The sequence below is a fragment of the Choloepus didactylus genome, chromosome 22 (assembly GCF_015220235.1).
Source record: "Choloepus didactylus isolate mChoDid1 chromosome 22, mChoDid1.pri, whole genome shotgun sequence".
NCBI lineage: Eukaryota > Metazoa > Chordata > Mammalia > Pilosa > Megalonychidae > Choloepus > Choloepus didactylus.
In genome coordinates this window covers 17,084,753-17,108,711 of record NC_051328.1, presented here as the reverse complement: position 1 = coordinate 17,108,711, position 23,959 = coordinate 17,084,753, and positions in this window count along the sequence as shown.

Here is a 23,959-nt window from a genome sequence, read left to right as displayed (position 1 = left end):
TCTAATGAAGTACTGCTTGCAAAGAATTTGAAAGAGTGTCTAGTACAAAGTAAGCACTTGGTAAATATTATCTGTTATTTCTCTAAATAATTTGATTTAAGCATGTTAAAATGAAAAGACTTCACAAAAAGCAATCACCTACCTTATTCCACAACATTGTTTATTTAGTGCTTTCTGATCATAATAACAATCTTCTATATATTAGCAGAATCAAAAGCTTACTGAATAGCACCATAAATGGAAAACTCTAACCACATACTGTGTTCCTACTATACTATAGGTGTTGGACATACATTAACTTATTTTATCTTCTACAACCTTGGAAGTCAGCATTACCATCGCCACTGAAAAATGTATCGAGTCTCAGGAAGGTTAAAAAACTTCACCATAACCCATCTATATAATTCCTATTGTGCCAGACTACACATAGCTTTCCCATTACACCTATAAATATGAGATTTATACATAACGGCAGTTTGAGAGACACGTCTTTTGAAATCATCGGAACTAGTATGTTAGTATGGAACTATTTGCTAATAGGAAAGAGTGTGAGGTGCCGTGATGAGAAAGTACTGACATCCATTACAATCTGGCTGCCACCTGCTTTCTCTGGTAAGTTGTTTTATTAACGTAAGTCACAATTCTGAGTATCTCCATCCCGCTTCATTGAAAGTAAGCAAAGAAAAAGCAAGCTGTGATGATCCATGGATTACATGCAAAAATAAGCAGAATAAAAAATGGGGAACATATATCCATTCTTCTATTTTTAATACATTTCATTTGATCTAAAAAAAATGCTACAACAATTAATTGTCATGAGAAGGCATGCACATTCCCCATGCTGAAAATGTGTTTGTGTGTGTTTCCTACATAATATATTTTGGATAAGAGGAAGACGATCTCAGCCTCCCTCCTGCTGTGTAAGGAAGGAAAGAAGGACGGAGGATGGAAGGTGGAAAGGAGGAACAGAGGGAAGGAAGAAGGGGGAAATAGAGGGGGAAAGGAGGGAAGACATGAAATAAAGAGAATCAGAAAAGTAAATTATCTGGCATGATGGGAATTTTTAATACATACAATTAATGTTACTACATATTAGTACAATAAAAGTTTTTAAAAATTGAAAATTTTCAAATTCCTGGGCCCTGGGAGAAACAAATTGAAATTGTGGTAGATAGAATTATGCACCCCAATTTAGATATGTTCTTTATCTCAGTCTGCATTCCTGGCATGAACCCATTGTAAATAAGATCTCTAGAAGACATTATTTTAGTTAGTTATTTTAGTTAACTGAGTGAGGGCTGGCCTTAATGCATATGACTGGAGTCCTTTATAAGCAGAAGAAATTTGGCCTTAGAGAAAGTAAGGAGGAGGAGAAAGAGCCAAAAACCAGATGTCAACAGAACCCAGAAGACAAAGGAGAGGACATCGACATGTGCGGGGAGGCAGGTTTACAAGCTGAGGAAGCCCAAGGATTGTTGGCAGCCGGCGATGGAATGCTCCAGACCTTAAAGAGAAATCATTGCCCTGCTGACGCCAAGATTTTGGACATCTCTTTGCTTCCAAACAGTGAGCCAATGAATTCCCATTGTTGAACCCATCACATTTTGTGGTATCTGTGCAGCCTGGAAAACAGATATTCTCCGTCCTTGACTTTTCTTAAAAATTTGCTTAAGGTCTATATAAATTTTTGTTTATGGAAAACTACAAGAAACTTTTATGATATATAAAATAAATGAATTTTACATTCAGAATCAATCGAAAACATTCAACGCTGAACCATTAACATAAACTATAGCTTTGAAGGGTGAAATGAAGTTTCACAACAATTCAGGTCTTCTTGTAGCTGTTAAAGAAACTTCCACAAGCACTGCTAAACTTTCTTTGAATATTCCTGAGGCAAAAGTTTACCGACCTAGTTTTCCCCTTATAGCTTTTTACTAAATTTTCAAACATACACAAAAGTAGACAGAATAGTATAATGAATCCTCTTTACCCATCATCTAGCTTCAATAATTATCAACATAGTATTGTAATTGTTTCATCTATACCTCCCCAAATTCATCCATTGCTGGTTGTTTCTATCAGCTTCATTGAGGTGTAATTTATGTACCATAAAATTCATTCATTGTAAGTATATAATTCAATGATTTTTAGTATGTTTATAGAGCTGTGCAATCATAACAACAATCCAGTTTGGGATATTTCTATCTCCCCATCCATTTTCCATACCTTTTTGCAGTCTATATCCATTAATACCCCCAGTCACAAGCAAACATTGATTTGATTTCTGGAAATTTCTTATAAATGGAATCATATAATACGTAATATTTTATGTCTGGGTTTTTCACTTGAAACGTTTTTGAAGTTCATTCATGGTGCAACATGTATCAGTACTTGCTTCATTTTTATGTCAAGCAGTGTTCTGTTGCATGGATATATCATACTTTGTCTATTCAGTCACAGGTTGGTGGGCATTTGGATTGTTTCTTTTTGGCTCTTATGAATAATACTCCTACGAATGTTTGCAAACAAGTTTTGTGCAGATGTATGTTTTAATTTTTCTTGGGTATATCCTGTGAATGAAATCACTGAGTCATATGGTAAATTCATGTTCAACTTTTGGGGAAATTGTCAAACTGTTTTTCAAAGTGGCTGTGCCGGTTTACATTCTGAACACAGGGTATGAGAGTTCCAATTCCTTCACATCTTCACCAACGAGTGCTGTTTTTGTCTTTTACTTTTATTATTATTATTTTACCCATCTCAGTGGACAGGAAATATTGTCTCATAGTTTTAATTGCCTAATGATTAACGATGTGGAGCATATTTATATTTATTTATTAGACATTCATATATCTTATTTTGTAAAATATCTATGGAAATCTTTTGCCCTTCTTTTAGTTCGGTTGTTTGTCTTATTAGTGGGTTGTAAGAGTTCTTTATGTCTTCTAGCTGTGTGTCTTTTATCAGATTTACGATTTCCAAATATTTTCTCCTGTGTCTTTTAAAATGCAAAAGTTTCAAATTCTGATGAAGGGCAATTCATAATTTTTTTTTCTTTCAGGGACCATAGCTTTGGTGTCATATCTAAGAAATCTTTGATAAACCAAATTCACAAAGATTTTTCTCCTAAGTTTTCTTTTTGAAGTTTTATGACTTTAATTCTTACATTTAGATGCATTCCTTAATTTGAATTAATTTTAGTGTATACTATGAGGTAAATGTCTAAAATTGCCTTAGCATAATTTCTTGAAAATATTTTCTATTCTTCCATGGAATTACTTTGGCGCCTGTGTCAAAAATCAAATGACTTTTAAATGTAAGGATTTAATCTGTGCTCTCAATTCTTTTCCATTGATCTATATATCTATAATTATTCCACTACTATACGATCTTGTTTACTGGAATTTTATACTACATTTTGATAAGAGTAATGTAGGTCCTCCACTTTGTTATTGTTTTTCAAAATTGTTTCGGTTACTCTGGGTCCTTTATATTTCCTCACATATTTTAGCACTGGTTTTTCAATTTCTACAAAGCAGTGAATTAACTAGATGTTGGTAGGGTTAATGTTGAATGTGTAGCTCAATTTGGGGAGAGCGGCTATCTTAACAACAGCAATCTATGAACATAGAACATCTCCCCAGTTATTTGCATCTCCTTTAATTTCTCTCAACAAGGTTTTATAATTTTCACAGTATAAGTCCTGGATTTTTAACAATTTATTGCCAGTTATTGATGTTACTGTTAACAGATTTATTTTTTAATTTAGTTTTTGAATTTAGTTTATGGATTTTTCTTTATAAATATGTATATATATAAATACAATTAATTTTTGCATATTAATATTGTATCTGTTGATATCACTGAACTCATTTATAGTTCTGCTAGGTTTCTTTTTCTGTGTGTATCTGTATGTGTGTGTGTGTGGATTCTATAGCATTGGCCACATAGAGACAAGGAGAGTTCTACTTCTTCCTTTCCAATTTCAATTATTATGTATTTATTTATTCATATATTGCACTGGTAAAACCTATAGCTTAATGTTGGATTGAGGTGAAGACAGTGTTGAAAATAGACATCTTTGCCTCATTAGAAAGAAAATATTCAGTCTTTCACCATTAGGTATGATGTCTTCCATAGGTGGTTTTTTTTTCATTAGAGGAGTTGTAGATTTACAGAAAAATCATGTAGAAAATACAGAGTTCCCATAAATCCCCTCACACATGCAGTTTTCCCAGTTATTAATATTTGCATTAGTGTATTTTCTGCAGGTGATAAAATAATAGTATTATAACTATACTATTAACCATAGACCATAATTTACTCTAAGATCTATTGTTTGTGTTGTATGGTCCTATGGTGTTATTTTTAAAATTTCTATTCTATTAAGCTATGTGCAACCTAACATTTCCCCTTTAACCACATTTAAATATATAATACAGTGACATTAATCACATCCATAATGTTGTGCTTCCATCACCTCTATCTATTACCAAAACTATTCCATCACCCTAAGTAAGGACTCTGTAGAAATTAAGTATTAACTCCCCATTCCCTACACTCAACCTGGGCCCTGGTGTCCTGTGTTCTACTTTCTAGCACTATAAATTTGGTTTTATAATTATTTCAGTCATGGAGATCCAACTCTATTTCTCCTTTTATGTCTGGTTTATTTCACTCAAAATGATGTCTTCAAGGTTCACCCATGTTATCACATGTATCAGAATTTCATTCCTTTATATAGATGAAAAATATTTCATTTTATATGTACACCACACTTTTTTTATCCATTCATTGGTCAATGGACTCCTGGGTTGCATCCACCTTTTGGCTTGGGAATAATGCCTCTATGAACATAGGTGAGCAAATGTCTATTAAAGTCCCTGCTTTCAATTCTTTGGGTTATATTCCTAGAGATGGGATTGCCAGGTCATATGGTAATTCTATACTTAACTTTGTGAGGAACCACCAAATTGCTTTCCACAGTGGCTGTACTATTTTACAAATACCCCATCAAAAAAATTAAACAAAATTCCTATTTCTCCATACCCTCTCTAACACTTGTTATCTTCCATTTTTCAATCACAGTCATTCCAATGGCTGTAAAATGGTATAACATTGTGGTTTTCACTTACATTTCCCTACTGGCTAATAATGTCAAGCATCTTTTCATGTGATTTTTGGCCATCTGTTTATCTTCTTTGGAGAAATGGTTATTCAGGGTCTTTTTGCCCATTTTTTTAATTGGGTTGTTTTTCTTTTTGTTTTTGAGTTGCAAGATTTCTTTCCTTATTCTGGATAATAAACCATTATTAGATACGTGGTGTTCAAAAATATTTTCTCCCATACTGTAGTCCTGTCTTTTTACTTTCATGATAAAGTTCTTTTGAAACACAAAGTTTTAATTTGATGAAGTCCATTTATGTATTTTTCTTTTGTTGCTCATGCTTCTGGTGTAAAATTTAAGAAACCATTGCCTAGCACAAGGTCCTGAAGATGCTTCTCTATGTTTTCTCTTAGGAGTTTTACAGTTTTGGTTCTAATATTTAGGTTTAATCCATTTTGTGTTACTTTTGTATATGGTGTGAGGCAGGGATCCACTATCATTTTTTGCATATGGACATCTTGTTTTCCCACCACGATTTGTGGTCTTGGAATCTATTGAATGGACTTGGCACTCTTGTCAAAAATCAATCGGCCATAGGTGAGAGGGTTTATTTCTGAACTCTAACTTCAAGACAATTTGATATATATGTCTATCCTTGTTCCAGTACCATGCTATTTTATTTACAGTAGTGTGTTGGTTTGTAGCTATGTAGCCCAGAAAAATGCTCCTAAATTTAACCTATTCCTGTGGTTGTAAAACCTTACAAATAGGATCTTTCCATGGGTTACTGCAGATAAGGTTTGGGTCAGTATGGGTCTTAATCCTATTACTGAAGACCTTATAGGTAAGCTCAAAGAGAGACTAAAATGTCAAGAAGGAAACAGCCAGAAGATGAATATCAGTGGAATCCAGGAGAAAAGAGCAGGTGAGGAGAGGCTGCCATGTGCACTGTCATGTTCCAGAGGAGCCAAGAACCAGATTGCCAGCAGCCATCCCAGAACATGTCTTCAGGAAGAAAGCATCACCTAATGATGCCTTGATTTGGGCTTCTCCTAGCTCAAAACTGTGAACCAATAAATTCTTATTGTTCAAGCTGACCCACTGCATATATTTGCTTTAGCAGAAAGAAACTAAAACAAGTAGCTTAATTTAAAACTTAATTCAATATTAAAATCAGGATGTATGAGTCATTCACCTTCATTCTTTTTTTTAAAGATGACATCAGCTATTTGAGGCCCCTTATCTTTCTATAAAAACTTCACATTTCTGCAAAGAAAGATGTGGGAATTTTGATTGGGAATGAGTTGAATCTGTAAATTGCTTTGGATAGAATTGACATCCTAGCAATATCTAAGCATCCAATCTATGAACATGGACTATCCTTCCATTTATTTAGGTCTTTGATTTACTTTAGTAATGTTCTATAGTTTTCTGTGTACAGGTCCTTTATATCCTTGGTTAAATTTATTCCTAGATTTGATTCTTTTAGTTGCTATTGTAAATGAAATTTCTTCTTGATTTCTCATTCTGATTGTTCATTACTAGTGTATAGGAACACTACTGATTTCTGCATGTTGATTCTGCACCATGCTAATTGCTGAATTCATTTATTAGTGCTAGCAGCTTTCTTGTGGATTTTTCAGGATTTTCTATCTATAGGCTCATGTTTTCTGCAAATAAGGAAAGTTTTACTTCCTCTCCAGTTTGGATACCTTATATTTCTTCTTCTTGCCTAACTGCTCTGGCTAGAATTTCAAATATTATGCCTACTCACAGTTTTACATTGAGCATCCTTGTCTTGTTCCAGATGTTAAAGGGAAAGTTTTCAGTCTTTTACCATTGAGTATGGTCTTAAATGTGGGTTTTCATATATGCAAGCTATAATGTTAAGGACATTTCCTTCTATTCCTAGTGTACTAAGCATTTTTATCAGAAAGGGATTCTGAATTTTGGTACATACCTATTTGGCATCAGTTGAGATAATCATGGATTTTTTTTTCCTTAATTCTATTAATGTGGTGCATTACATTAATTGATTTTCTTATGTTGAAACACCCTTGCATACCTGAAATAAATCTCTCTTGATCACAGTGTATAATTCTTTTCATGTGCTATTGGATTCAGTTTGCTAGTATTTTGTTGAGGATTGTTGCATCTATATTCATAAGGGATACTGGTTTGTAATTTTCATTTCTTGTGGCAAATTTATCTGGTTTTTGTATTAGGGTGATGTTGAGCTCATAGAATGAATTGGGAGTGTTCCCTCCTCTTAAATTATTAGGATACTTTGAGCACATTTGGTGTTAATTCTTCTTCGAACGTTTGGTAAAAGTCACCAGTGAAGCCTTCTGGTCCTGGGATTTCTTTGTTAGGTTTTTGTTAACTGATTCAATCTCTTTACTTGTTTTTGGTTTTTGAGATTTTCCATTAATTCTTCTGTCAGTGTAAGTACTTTGCATGTTTCTAGGAATTTGTCCATTCCATCTAGGTTATCTGATTTGTTAGAGGGCAGTTTGTTCATAGTATTCCTCTTATAATCCTTTTTGTTTTGTGGTGTTGATAGCAATGACCTCCTTTCAATTCTGATTTTAGTTATTTGTGTTCTTTTTTACCTTTGTCCATCTAGATAAAAGTTTGTTGAACTTTTCAAAGCACAAACCTGATTTCATTGATTCTATTGTTTTTTAATCTATGGTCATAGAGATGCAATTTTACTGCCACTGAAGATGGAGGAGGGGAGCCAGAAGCTGAAGAGGTAAGGAAATGGATTCTCCCCTCGAGCCACCAGAAAGGAACACAGGCTTGCACACAACTTAATTTCAGTGCAGTAGACCACTGTCAAACTTCTGACCTCCTGAACTTTAGGATAATAAATGTGTTGCTGTAAACAACTAACTTTGTATTAATTTGTTACAGCAGCAGTAAAAAGCAAATACAGTAACTACTATAATATATATATGTATATATCATTCAAGATCATTCTAGGCTTATTGCTGAAAGTGGTATGAAATACAAGTAAAACCTATAGGTAATCAAACCATTAGACATAATCAGCACAATTTGTTGTTAGGAAGTTCATTTCAAACATAACTCAGTCATGTGTCCTTGTCAGCCAGGCCCTGCCAAGAACATCCAGCCATAAAATTATAAGTATATATGTGCACACACACACAGGAATACACACACACACACACACACACACACACACACACACATATATCCAGTTTTGGGTTTTTTTCAACTTTTGAGCAATATTTTAAATCACTCAGTTCAAAGACTTTGTCTCTCCAATATTTTCTTTTATGACAAAGAACCATTTTTTTCCTCCATTTCTAGCTTAGCTTCCAAGTGGATTGTGTATCTGTGACTTGACAGTAAACATCTTTTAAGGACAGATATAGAGTGTATATCCTTTCATTCCAACGGTTCTTAAATTTCATTAAAAATAAAGTTCCTTTCACAAAACTGTGAGATATTGCCAATTTCTTCAATTTTCCCTCAAGTCTAAATCCCTCTACTGATTTCTCTGACCCCAACTATTGCTTTCTTATTTTTCTCTTGCTCCATCTTGAACCTACTATAGCACTCTTATTCTGTAGTTCTTTATCGCTATATCCTCTCTAATGATATCATCCAAGATATAATAATAATTTTGCAATATATATATATCTTTCTTGGATAAGAGATGGAAAATATCACTCAAGCAGCACTTTCAATTTATTTTTTGTAACCACATGTCAAATGAGAATCTCAAAAATGCCCAAATGCTTTCTGAACTCATCAAATTCAAATGCATGACATTGTTTTTGCCATCACTCCTCATCCTCACTGATTTTCACAATCAGATATTTTTTAACAGTTCAATAATCCCTTGTATTAGTTAACAAGAGATAATGCAACAAATTACTCCAAACTGGGTGGCTTAAAACAAAAGAAATTAATTCTCTGAGATTCTGGAGGCTAGAAGTGTGAATCACAGTGTTGGTAGGGCCATGCTCTCTCTGATGGCTCGGGAGGAGAATACTTCCTTGAATCTTCCTAGTTTCTGGTGCTTTTGGCAACCTTTGGCATTCCTTGGCTTACACTTGCATCACACCAATCTCTGCCTCCATCGTCACGTGGTCCCTCTTCCTTGTGTCTCCTCTGTTCTTCATGTCCCTCTAGTTCTAGTTCTCATCCACCAGTGGATTTAGGGCTTACCCTCCCCCAATGTGGCCTCATCTTAACTTGATTATATCTGCAAAGATTCTATTTCCAAATAAGATCTCATTCACAGGTAACTGCAGTTAAGATTTTGACATATCTTTTGTGGGGGACACAATTCAACCCACAACATTCCTAAAGAGAACTTCAAAATACTCAAAAAACTAATACAAATGACCATTTGCAATTAGTAAGAGTTGGGATGTAGAATAAAAGTTATTTGGAAAAGCACTATTGAGGAGTAGTTAAAATCATGAGTTCTGGAACCAAACTGCCTTGGTTTGAAGGCCAGCTGGACTTCAAAGCTATTTAAATTTCGGCAAGTTCTGTTCTTCCAATGTAATATATGCAAAATGAGAATCATATTAGGACCTACCATGTAGGGTTGTGGAAATTATATGTGAGATAATGCATGCAGAAGCACAATACCTGTCATATGAAATGACTGATAAATGATAGATACTAAGATTATTCATTTTCTTGAAAATATTTTAATTGGTCTATTATTATGAACATTATTTGAGCTGTTACATGTGATTGGCACTGTGCAAAATAACAGGCTAAATAAACAGCCCTGCCTTTATCTCCTAGAAAAGTATTTAGGCCAGACGATGTGTGAGTTTGAAATTTACAAAAAATAAATTTTAGTTGATATTTTTAGTATTAAGTATCATATATTCATAAAACTTGGAAAACAGAAACTTTAAAGAAAAAACTAAGTCATTCACTGCACCTTGGTCTAATGTCCAGCACATAATATTTTTGGTGAATTTCTTTTTAGTTTATTAACAGCCTTCTCTCTCTCCCCCACTCCCTCCTTACCCCTCCTTCTTCCTCCCCTTCTTTCTCCTTCCATGTTTATCTTTTATGTCTTTATACATATTTATATATCATATAGATACTTTATATATTTATACATATTGCATTATTTTTATTATATTTATTATATAAAGTACTATAATGTACATAAGCATTTTTCATATTTACAAACCTGTGGAATGTAGGATTTTATAATATTCTTTTAAGTCGATTTATTAAAGCACACTTACCTTTTACAATATTTATAGCAATGTATTTGATTCAATTTGAATACCATTTTAATGTTAAAATAGCTGACATCTTAAAAAAGAAAACAAAACTCATGTTCCTTTAAAATTAAATTTAAAACTGATGCAAATCGGATTGAATATTTATGGAAAAAAGTATAGTACAAGTATCATAAGTAACAGCACAGCAGATAAAGACCACATATCACATATAATAAGCATTTAGGCTAAGGTTAATTTCTTAAAGGAATCTTCTTACAGAGATTTTTTAAAAATTGTGAATGAATACATTTTATTCTATGTGACATTGGCTATGATATATTAAATAAAGAAATAATGTTGATTTTATTTCCTAATACATTAAATCAACTTGCATTTAGGCTTCTAGATTATTTTACTGAGGTCCTGCGTTTATAGAAGCATGGTATTCTGTTGGGTAGCATTAAAATAGGCAAGGACAGAAAGATCTGAAAATTAACTGTTTTCTATTAACTTTGAATTACTTTAACACTTTTTTCAAAAATGAAAGGGAAAGGCATTAATATTTATTCATTATTACTAAATTAAATGTGATGGCACACTTAAGGAACTCGGTACACAGAAGAGGACCGACAAACGTTAGATCCTTCCCCCTTAAGTCTCTCTTTTTGGCTGATAATTTAACCTCTGCACCAAGGAACCAATTTTGTACCTTAAAGGACATGAACTTAGGTATCAGTTATGCTATATTTAGATACAAATTATTAATCATGCTGGGAAAAAATCCAAACTGTTCTACTCTGACAGACACATGTCATGAGATATATGACTAACTTGATAGTTTGTTCAGCTGTCAATGCCACCTGACTTATTAAAATTTTACACTTTTATGCTGTGCACCAAACATCATTATTCAAGATATTTTCCCCTAAAACAGTGTTGAACAAACTCGTGTATTTGTTAGAAATTTAAAAGTGCCTTATGTGTATTTTTCCCAAGCATAATGAGAATGGATAAGAAGGAAATGTACTAATCTGTTGACTTCAACTTCTTTCAAAATGGACCTGTGTTTTAAAGAGGCAATGAAACCTTTTTCCTGGGGTCGGGAGCCAGAAGTTATTTTTATGTTTCTCTTTACAGAACCATAATATCTGAAAGCAGCTGAACAATTTTGTCACCTATTCTGGGTATTTAAATTTATGTTGCTTATTTTTTCCCACGCATAATATATATTTATCCACCTCAGATGAAAACAACATCAGAAGAAGGGAGATAAACCACCAAACCAAATTAAACCAGCAGGATTAAGCCAAAATTTAGGTGCAGCCAGCTTAATCAGTGATGTTTTTATTCATCAATCACCTGCACTTACATTTAATTGCTTGTGCACAGATTTCAAACACAAATAGCAAAGCAAGCCACTTCATTTTACTTGTGTAATATCATAGATTAATACGGTGCCTGTTAGTTTGTTAGAGTCCCCCACAGGTATTCAGGTGCTATATAAAATGACTCATTATTAGATGCAATAAATTTTTCCAAATGGAACTAAAAGAATTTTTATGTGTTTTAACATATAGTGAATCAGATTTATTTAAGTTCCAAGGCTGTATATATGAAAGTAAGTTAGGCTTGACCAGAAGCAGCAACAGATTTGTGCTACAGAGCAAATTATGGATGAAGTTTCTATTTTTTTTTCAAAGCTTATGTGTTGTATAACCTAAAGCATTTGCTAGTATTTCTCTAATTTTACCTGATGGAGGCAATGCAGATTTTCAGATGAAATGAGAAAAAGGATGCCAGAGGCCTACTTTAGAGAGGTTGGTCTGGGAAGACCTCCATGAAGAGGTGAACTTTAAGCAGAAACTTGCAGAAGAGTTGGGATTGCAAAGGTGGGCACGAAGAACATTCCAAAAAGAACCAGCTTGAAGTGCAAAGTCCCTGAGGCTGGGGGGCAGGGGCGGGGCACGTTTGGAATGTCCCTGGGACAGGAAGAATGCTGGAGCATCATTTACTCCATTCTGTCCGATTCCAAACCCATGCTCTTTCTATTACACCAAGTTGGCTTGAAAAGAACGTGGAGAAAGTATGGGAGAATTCTTTTTCATAAACGCATAGGAGAATTCTTTTTTCTAAGTGATTGGTTCACCCTTTTCTTACGGTCACTAAACCTCCACTGATGTTTTCCTTTTCTTTCTGAGGCCCTCATTTGGCAAATGGTACTGTTTTCTAATCTAATATACATGTTGCTAAAATATTTACAGAAGGACAACACCCAAAACGTATGTTTTATGGGAAAATCCATTCCCCTCATACACTAGCACACACACACACGCACACTGACACACACACTTATGGGAGATAACCTTTAGCAATATATATCCTGAATTTCACGCATGTTCTTGAGCACCGCTGAGCAACTTGAGTTCATAGAGATTCCACATTGTGTATTATTGTGCAGTATTCATTGCTTTAGTCATGACTAAAACCTCCATCATTGTTCCTGATAGATTGTCTATGAAACTTATCTTCCTTATTATTATTATTATTATTATTAGCATATGCAATGTCTTCTTACCATTGTCTGTGTGTTTTTATAAATAAGGATAAAATGTGGTAAAATATACAAATAATAGTGTCAGTCAACTCTGTTTTAGAAAAAAGTGGACAATGAGGTTTCAGGAAACAAATGATTGGCAAGTTGGTTAATTATGCAATGGCTTGAAATATGCACTGGATAGCTTAAATAAAAAGTCTAAATTCATTATAAAAAGGACATTTGCAGTGATGAAATAAAACATTCCAAGAAAAATTTTTGGAAAAGAAATTGGATTTTCTTTTTGCCTTGTCTTTCTCATCAGTCTAGACAATGTGTACTGTATTTATAGGATATATGCTTGTCTCCTTATAAACTGCTTCAAACTATGTTTGTTTATTTAAAGATAATTAAATAAATATAATTTAGAGTTTGCACTACATCTTGAACTTACAATAACACTACTCTAGGTAATTTCTAGCACAAAAAGAAACTACAAATAGAACAAATGCTTGTATGTTGAAAGTATTCTAAATCAATAAGAGTGAAAGGACTCTTGGATCTGATGATCCACAACTCATCAGGAACAAGTAGGATCTATTTTTGCTCATCATATGGCATTCATTTATGCTCACCCTACATAAAAATATGAGATTTTCCCCTTCTCACAAAGTTGCAATAACATTTATGTAGTTTGGAGATGAAAAAAAGCATCCTTGTGGCATAGGAGTGCCTTTTCTCATTCCAGATCTCATTTTCTGGTTCAGGAAAGTGAGAGATTTAAATAGGTGGTGATCTCTAAGGATCCCTTCAACTTTGACATCCCCAGATTCTATTTTGAACCAGATTCTCAAAGGAACGGTCCCAAGGCATAATGATGTCATTTTGCCTTTGAACTACCAATAGTTCTTGATTGTTGTAATATGATCTTTAGAAGCATGGCATAATGAAAAATGCCTTTGATTAGGAGATGGGGAAAAAGGGCTTCTGTCCCAACCCTGCCCCTGATAAACCTCATGATATTTGACAGCTTATTTAATTTCACCCATCTTCCTTTATAAAATGGGATGACTTTAAATTGTCTGTCTCATTACAGATTATAAACTTCAATGAGACATATTTCCTCTTAAAATTAATTGTTACGGTAATTATAGCCAGCACACAATGAAAACATTCTCAGTAAACAGAAGGCTCTGTATAGTCTTTAAATCTTTATTTGTTTTTGCCCTTTTGAAATGTGGAGTGAGTTATTATGGCCACTTGGCATACTTGAAGCCTTTCAAATTGTCAATTCCTTGCTCTTTCCAAAGCTCTGGTGGTCTGTTTTCTCTGAAATGTTTGTTTCTCTCAATTTGTAGCTCTCTGTAGGGTCCCATACTCATAGCATAAAATAAAAAAATTCAAAGAAAAGTGAATAATCCTACCCAAACTTTATTACAAATAGCAATTTAGAAGACTCATTATCACAGTATGAATCATAAGAAAAGAGGATCATAATCAAAGAATGTGAGAAAAATGTAGAAAATATGTGGGTACATATCTATCTAGCTACCTCAACAACATCTGAATGTATGATGTGCAGCTCATGCATGAATCAATAAATACATTTCTGCAGTCATTTAACTGTGCATTATTGGAATTAGACTACAGTTATAAATACTAATTAGAATTAAATCATCAGAAATGAAATGTGCCCAGCATCTTCCACCAGGCTGCTGTAAATGAAGACGCTCAAATTGGTTGGAATTCATCAATTTTTGTTTCTTTCTTTTACCAGGGTTTTATAAGACAAAAATATGGGGAAAAAGTCCCCAGGCTTCAAAAGACTATAAAATCTCATTGAAGTTGGTTTCCAGCAAGTCAAATAAAAAGGAAAAGAAAAGCCCTTTGGTGCTCGTGTACTGCTGAGTTGGTCGAATTGAGCCAATTCTAATTTTTCAGGGTTGTTGAACTCACCAGGGAGGACATGAGCAGACAAAAGAAGTACAGAGGATTCTTCTACGACAGCTAGAGCAGAATCCAAGTGATTTCTTAGCCCATACTCCCGAACCCCTGCATCCTGGATCTGAGTGCTCTTTATCACTCTCTAGTTAGTACCTGTGGTACCCCAGGACAACTCAGAAGGCCCTGCTTCCTTGATAATGCACCGTGAGCCCTCTGCTTCTTCAGCTCTGAGCTAAAGAGGCTTGGGCGGCCAGAACAAGGCTGACCGTCAATGACAGCTTCTCCAAGGAATATGGGAAGCTTTGGAGTTCAGTCACTCTGCAGAAGACTTCAGTGTACCTCCGGGTGGAGGTAGCCACACAGAGAAATCAGAGGGAGCAGAGGGCAGTAAGGAGGAGAGACTGAGAAGAGATATCAATACATGTTAGAGACTGGGAGGTTGAGTGTTGGTGAGGAACGGTAATTAGTCTATTCCAGGGTTTCCTGATCTCGACACTATTGCGGTTATGATGCTTTGTGATGGGGGGCTGTCATGTGTGCTGTAGGATATTTAGCTGCATCTTGGCTTCTACCCACTAGAGGCCAGTAGTACCTCTCCTCCCCCAAGTTGCAACGACAAAAATGTCTCCAGACATTGCCAAATGTTCTGTGGTGTGGGCGAGGAGGAGGGGGATCACTGATAATTTAGAACCAATGGGCTATTCATTAACCACCCCCACAATTTGGGTTAGCTATTTCCTATTTACCTGTAATAATAATGTCCCCGCTTCTAGAAAACTGTCCCTCATTCTCTGCCATATTTAGGTGTCTCTCCTTCATGTTTTTTAATACCTAATTATTTGTTCATTTAACAAAAATTTATCAGACACCTCCTATATAATACTTGCTAGAGATACGGTACCAAATAAAATTGAAAAGGCTCCTGTCCTCACAGAGCTTTCATGTTTAAAGGGGAACAGACAATAAAGTGTGTATGCAGAAATGCATGAGATACTTGTGGTGGCTGTAGAGGAAATTAAACAGTGATGTGATGGGACCACTCCTGGGGATTGATGAAGTAATTTCATTTAAATGGGCATGGAAGCTGATATTTGAGCAGATGCATATGAAAAGAAGGTGACCAAGCAACCAGGCAGAGAAAGCAGCAAAGGCAAGGGCCCTGATGTGGGAAGCACTGGGTTTATTTGGAGAAGAGTAGGAAGACCAGTAGCTTATAGTGACATAAGCGAAGGGTGTGGTAGGTATGAAAGGAGCTAGAAGAGGTGACCATGTGTGGTTGATACACAGCCTAGCAAACCGCAGCAAGTGGTTGAACTTTACTCCATAGGTCTATTACACTGTTTAATACACTATCACTAAGTGTCTCAGCTGTTGCTCTCTCTCTGTTATTATCCATGTGGCCTTAAGCAACTCATTCAATGTCTTCTTTTTAGATCTGTAAAATGGGTAATAACATACGTCTGATAATGGTGGTGATATTGTGAGTATTAAAAATGCAGTGATACTAATAATAAGTGTTATTTAACAAGACTGTTGTTGGAGGTGTGTCACATGCCTTATGTCTCTTAATACAACAATAGATTTTACCCCTACTATACAGATGGAGAAGTGTCACTAAAACTCAGTGTTGAAGTAGAGTAGGAGACTGTTGGTGACAAGAACTTGGTGGGGAGGTCAAGGGCACGCCAAAGAGTGAGAACAGCATGTGCAAAGTTATCAAAAATCCCGGAGTGGAGCCAGAAGAAGATGGTGGCATAGAGAAGAGTGGAAGCTAGTCTGTCCCCCTGGAACAACTAATAAACAACCAGGAACAACTAGTAAATAATCTGGAATAACTGTGGGGGGACAAACATGAGTGTCCACTCATCATACACCAACCTGGATTGGAAGGAATGCCTGAGATCGCAGCACAAAATCGGTAAGTAAAATCTGCAGCTCCAAGAAGGGAGCCCCCTCCCTCCATGGCCCAAACTGCAAAGCCTTGTGGTGCTAGAGAGCAGCACTCTCTGAGAAAGTGAATATAGCTCAGCTGAGCTCCATCTGGGGGTTTAATTAACAAATGTGGACTGCTCAATGCAAGCTACAAATCCCCAACAAGCAGACAGAGGCTTTTGGTGACAACTGACCTTGGAGGGCCAGAGGGTAGCTGTGGACTGGCCCTGAAAGGGGCTTTCTGTCCCTTTTGCAGCTCAGTGGAGAAAGCCTCAGCCATTTTTAGTTTCCAATGCTCTGACCAGACAAAGGTGGAAACAGCACAGACAGAGAGTCTATTCAAATGTAAATGACTTTGCCCTAGGGAATGTATTTTCCCTAAGAGGAAGAAGGTGGTGCCAAGTTCTACTAGCTGCCTTCTATTCAGAACCAGACCCCAGAGCCTGGGGGGAAAACAGCTACTGGCCACACCTTCTTACTCCAGTCTGGAGCTACAGGCTGACAGGTGCCACCTACTGGGCAGAAAAGCACAGTGACGTGAAGCATCACAGGGTGCACCAATCTTCTAAGACAAACCCTCAGGGAGATGTGATACTTTTGCCTCTGGCTGAGAGCTGAGCCCATTCTGGTCTGGGAAAACCTGATTGGGGTAACCAAGGAAATCAGATGCCTAAATAACAGAAAATTACAACCTACCCTAAGAAAAACAAAGTTATGGCCCAGTCAAAGGAATAAACTTACACTTCAACTAAGATACAGGAATTGAAACAACTAACACTAAATCAATTCAAAAAGTTTAGGGAAGATATGGCAAAAGAGATGAAGCATATAATGAAAACACTGGGTATACACGAAGAAGAAATTATAAGTTCAAAAAATTAACTGGCAGAATCTATGGAAATGAAAGGCACAACACAAGAGATGAAAGACACAATGGAAACATACAACAGAAGATCTCAAGAGGCAGAAGAAAACACTCAGGAATTGGAGAACAATGCACCTGAAAGCCTACACACAAAAGAAAAGATAGAGAAAAGAATGGAAAAATATGAACACCTCCAGGAACTTAAGGACAAAATGAAATGCAGGAATGTATGTGTCATTGGTGTCCCAGAAAGAGAAGAGAAGAGAAAGGGAACAGAGGCAATAATACGGGAAATAATCAATGAAAATTTCCCATCTCATATGAAAGACATAAAATTACAGGTCCAAGAAGTGCTGCATACCCCCAAACAGAATAGATACGAATAGGCCTATGCCAAGACACTTAATAATCAGATTATCAAACATCAAAGACAAAGAGAGAATCCTGAAAGCAACAAGAGAAGAGCGATCCATCACATACAAAGGAAGCTTGATAAGACTAGTGCGGATTTCTCAATAGAAACCACGGAGGCAAGAAGAAAGTGGGGTGATAATATTTAAGATACTGAAAGAGAAAAACCACCAACCAAGAATCCAATATCTGGCAAAACTGTTCTTCAAATATGGGGGAGAGCTTAAAATATTCTCTGACAGACTATGACAGAGTTTGTGAACAAGATACCTGCTCTACAGGAAACACTAAAGGAAGCAGTGCAGACAGAGAGGAAAAGATAGGAGTGAGAGGTTTGGAAAACAATTTTGGGAGATAGTAGCACAGCAATGTAAGTACATGGAACAAAGATGACTGTGAGTATGGTTGAAAGAGGAAGGTTAGGAGCATGTGGGACCCCAGAACGAAAGACGAAAGATAAAGAGTGGGACTGAATAACTCAGCAAAACCTAGGGTGCTCAATGGTTGTAATAAAAGGTACAAATATGTTTTTACATGAGGTAGAACAAATGAATGTCAACATTGCAAGGTGTTAAAAATAGGGTGGGATTGGGGGGAAAATACAATCAATGCAAACTAGACACTATAATTAACAGAAACATTGTGTTATGCTTCCTTTAATATAACAAAGGCAATATACCAAAGCTAAATGCATATGGGGTGGGGGACATAGGAGAAGGGTATGGGACTCCTGGCATTAGTGATGTTGTATGACTATTCTACTTTAGTTTAATGCTATCTTTCCTTTTGTTGCTTTCTAACTGTCATGTTTTTTTTCTCTCTCTCTCTCTCTCTTTTTTCTTTTGTCTCTCTTCCTTCTTTGATTCTTCCTCCTTCTTTGTGAAAGAAATGGAGATGTCCTTATATAGATAGTGGCAATGGTGCTGAATACAAAAATATGTGACTATACAGGGAATTAATGATTGTTTACTTAGGATGGAATGCATGGTGTGTGAACAAAACCATCTTTAAAAAAAATGGGTTGATGAAGAAAACTTGAGGGCACTATATTGAGTGAAATAAGACAGACACATAAGGACTAATATTGCAGGGTCTCACTGATATGAACTAATTATAATATGTAAACTCATAGACAGGAAATATAAGTTACCAGGATATAGAACGAGGCTAAAGAATGGGGAGCAGAATGTTCAACTAGGGTAAACTTACATGTTTGGAAATGGACAGAGGTGATGGTAGCACGTTGTGAGAATAACTAACAGTGCTGAGTGGTGTGTGAATGTGGTGGAAAGGGTAAGCTCAGAGTCACGTATGTCACCAGAAGGAAAGTTGGGGGTTAAAAGATGGGAATATATAAAACACTGAATCTTGCGTTGGACAATGTCTATGATTAACTGTACAAATATAGAAATCCCTCTCATGAATTAGAACAAATTTATGACACTAAAACTAGAAGTTAATAATAGAGTGGCATACAGGAAAAATATATATATCTATTTCAAACTATGTACTACAGTTAGTAGTATTTTAACATTCTTTCATCAACAGCAACAAATGTACTATACCAAAACTATGAATCAGTAATGGAGAGGGGGTGGTTAAGGGTATGGGGGGATTGGAGTTTCCTTTTTTTGTCTTTATTTCTTTTCTGGAGTAATGAAAATGTTCTAAAAATTGAAAAAAAAAAAATCCTGGAGTGGAGTGACTGCAAGCCATTAGAGGTACATTGAGTTTAGGGTACAAGTTGCAGGAGGAGAGAAACCTGGGGCAATGGATTCTTAACTTATTTAGTTTGCAAAAAGTAACTTTACTTCTGTGAGTCTTAGTTTCCTTGACTATAAGAAGGGGCAATCCCTCTCTCATAGTGCTATTGTGAGGGAAATATGACACAATGTCTTATCACAGAGACCAGCACTAAGTAAATCTTTAAATATTAGGTAAATAGACAAATATCTAAAGGATGCTTAGTGTAGTAATGTCTATCTGAGCTCATTTCTAGTGATAAACTAAAGGACTCGATTCTCAGATCTGTCCCATTCTACATTTTGATGAATGGCTTGAATGGGGGCACAGATCAGGTTTTTTAGATTACCAGGTGAGAAAAATGAGGATCCAATTAAGATCTTGACAGGCTGAAATGATTAAAGTTAACACAGATAAATATAGAGTCCTGAACTCACATTCAGGAAAAAAAAAAAAAAAACAACTATTTGAGATGAGCCAGATGAAGGTGAATTCATATTATGTATCAAAGGGTGGTTGGGGGTGATGTCAAACTCAATGTGAGTTAAGAATAGGATACATCTCCCCAAAGCGCAGGAGCAATAGTTTGGTAGCATTCCAAGGAGTATGTGCCCAATACAAGACATGATTATCTCATTTCTATACAAGCAAAGAAACTTATCATAGTGACAGAGAATGGTTGGTATTTATGCAATATTTGAATGATTGCATCTTTGAAACTAATGACTGAGGGGATCAGTGTATTGATACTGCAGGTCTATCTCTTGTTAATGTCCATTTAAAATGGAAGGTGTGAAAGATTCTTTGGAAGACGTGATAAACAATTCCTTGAAAGGAATTGAAGCCCAAGATCTTGACCTTCATCCTTTCTTTTGAATACTGTAATTGTACCCATGTTAAGAAGGCCAGTAGGCCAGCTGACAAATCTTTTCAAGGAAGTTGACCCTGAATAGCTTGCTTTTGACATATGGCCAATAGAAAGTCAAACTGTAATTCATCTGGGGTGTCTGGTTGAAATGCATAATGATGGGCATGACATGTACTCAGCAAGAGTGACACTAACCCATACAAGAGAATTGGACTACTTACAAAGAGAAAGATCCAAAAGACGGTGCAGAGAAAAGCACAGCCTTCATTTGAAATATACCCTTAGTTAATTTCAAGAGACTGGAACATGTTTTAAGGAAATCTGGGCTTACTTTCAAAAACAGAATCCATTTATAGTCTGGGGGAAAGCCACTGGAGGCTAAGGGATGCTGGCTGAGATTCATATTGAATTCCTTGATTTTCCAAATCTGAAGCTCAAAGTCAAATTCAGGCCCTGCCAACTATTTGAACCATGACAGAAGTTAAATGGTTTTTATTAAGTCTTTGAAAAATTGTACCGCTGGTGGTAACTATAGCTTGACAACTTCAATACTGCAACATCAGTAATGGTGGCTGTTTTGAATAATCCTTGTGGTGCTACTCATTTTCACTCACTGATCCAAACTCTGCATATATTCCTTGTCTTGGAAGGATATCACTTTCACAGGTATTACTTTACACAGTAAAATGTTTTATGTAAGGTGATCCTCTTTACCATGAAAATCATGTCTTGCTTTTCATTTTGAGGGTGGATTTTAACTTCTGCAGCCATGAAATTTTGCAAGACCATATTAAAGCTTCTTTAAGAAGCAGGGTCAGAGAATTAGACAGGAAGTTGTCAAGCACAGGTTAAGGGCAGGTGTAGTATTGGCAGTATCATGTCTGGGTTCCAGACATTAGACAGATAATAGAGAGAGATAAATAGACAGACAGGTGATAGATGATAGCTAGCTAGCTAGCTAGCTAATAGATATGATAGAAATATAGGTGATGAGATTGAGATAGAGATAAAGAATAGAGAGAGAAGAATATACAGATACAGATACAGATATAGATACAGATACAGATGTAGTTAGAGTCAACCTTTTGCTCCTTATAGAGAGTTTACCTAGCAGGGCCTTCTTTCTGCAGACTCTCTCTTACATCCTTTATCTCTATGGTTTTTCAGCTAATTTTGTTCTTGCTCACAATTTCATAAAGACTGCTTCCACCTAAACTGTTCTTACCAAAATACTGTTTTATCAACTCTTTCCCACATGTTAATGCTCCTTTCCCATGTTCATTTTACCCTTTTAATAACACTCCCTGTAATAGAATGGATAGCCCATTTGCTCTGTAACAAACCAATCACAATTGAACAGCACAACAAAATTCATTTCTCACTCACTCTAAATGTTCCATGCATGCCTAGAACATGGGGATTTGCTCAACACTTATACCATCTTATATTTGCATCATTTGCAATATTAACTTCTTCTGAGTAACAGTGCAGGAAAATAGTAAGTGTATAGATCTGTGCAAAGCTTGATCATAATGTCTTTCTAGAAGTGATATAAATAAATTATACTATCCTCACATTTCATGGCTTGGAATTAGTCACTTGGACTTGAATAACTGCAAGTGGGATGGAAAGTATAGAAGAAAAAAAGTAATATTTGTCTTCCCTGCCATGTTGCCTACTTCACAACTCTAACTAGACTAAATCCTTGAAGTTCTGAACATAATGGAAACTGAAGCATTAAGATTTTGTTTGTTGTATGTGGCCTTGGCCATGTTTCAACTTGAACTTCCATACACCCCCTTGTTGAATTCTAGGGGCTATTTACAAGATAGGTGTTTCAGTTTGCTAAGGCTTCTCTGAAGAAAGTCCCCTGATGGGTTCCTTTGTCACGCAGGAAGTCACATGGCTGGAGTCTGCTGGTCCTCTGCTGGGTTTAGCTTCTGGTTTCTGTTGCTTTCTCCAAAATGTCTCTGGGCTTTTGTCTTAGCTTCTCTCAGCTCCTGTGCATCCTTGCTTGTTTTTCCCAGGACATTTCTCTCTAAGCATCTGGGTTCCTCTTAGCTTCTGGGGCAATCTCTGGATTTCATCTCTTAGCTTCTCTCCTGGTTTTGGTTTCAATGGCTGTCTCCAGAGTGTTTCTGGGGTTTTCTCTCTAAGCATCTCTGGGTCTGTGTAGGCTATTTCTAAAATGTCTCTGCCTTTATCCTCTCATGGAAGATGCCAGTAGACAAATTAAGACCCATTTTGTATGGGTGGGGTCACATCTCCATGGAAACAACCTAATTGAAAGATCTCACCCACAATAGGTCTGCCCCCACAAGAGTGGATTAAAAGAACATAGTCTTTTTACGGTATGCATAACAGATTCAAACCAGCACAATGGGTGACTGTAGTGAATACAACCACAATAGCAAACAGTGAGAAGAAGCAAAACATAGAATCTGAAGTCATGGATAAAGCATCTTAAGTAAAACGCAAAATACCTTGACTAAAATCAGTAGTGCTCACTAAGTTTATTCTTCAGAAACTTAAATCCTCCAGAGAGCTCCTATGCCAGCTAAGTCCCAAAACCCAGAGCCAAAAGCCTTTTCAAGAACATCAACCAACTGCATCTGCTTTTACCGTAATTTCTATACCCCTTTTCAACATGAACAAGTTAGGGTGGTCCCTGCTTGTTGGGAAAGTGATTAAACTAGAGGAAGAAGTAGCAACAGACAAGACAGAATTTAATAAAGGATTATGAATACCGAATCTATATATAATTTTCTTTTTCTGATTTGCTAGGGTATTAGAATAGCTAGAAGGAAAGAACTTAAATCGTTGAACGGGAACCTATAACATTCTTTGAAATTTGCTCTATAGCTACTTGTTAAATTGTTATTTGAAAATTATCAGCTTTTGTATATATGTTATATTTCACAATAAGGAAATAACTAAAACTATGGTACTATAACCCATTACATTCTTGGACATTTCCTATATAACTACTTCTTAAATCAAACTTTGAAAGTTATCACCTTTTTGCATATATGTTATATTTCACAATAAGGAAATAACTGAAACTGTGGAACTGTAACTCATAACATTCTTTGAAATTCTCTCTAACTACTTGTTGCATTTGGAAAGTTATCACTTCTATGTAAATAAGTTATATTCCATAATAAAAAAAATCAGCAGTGCTACCCAAAAGTAGACTTGTACTTTTGGTACAATGACAATCAAATAGTTATTTTAAATGAATGAATGAATCAGTAAGCCCATTCTTTCATCTGACCATCTAATTTATCAATCAAGAAACCAGCATATATTGAGTATCTACTGT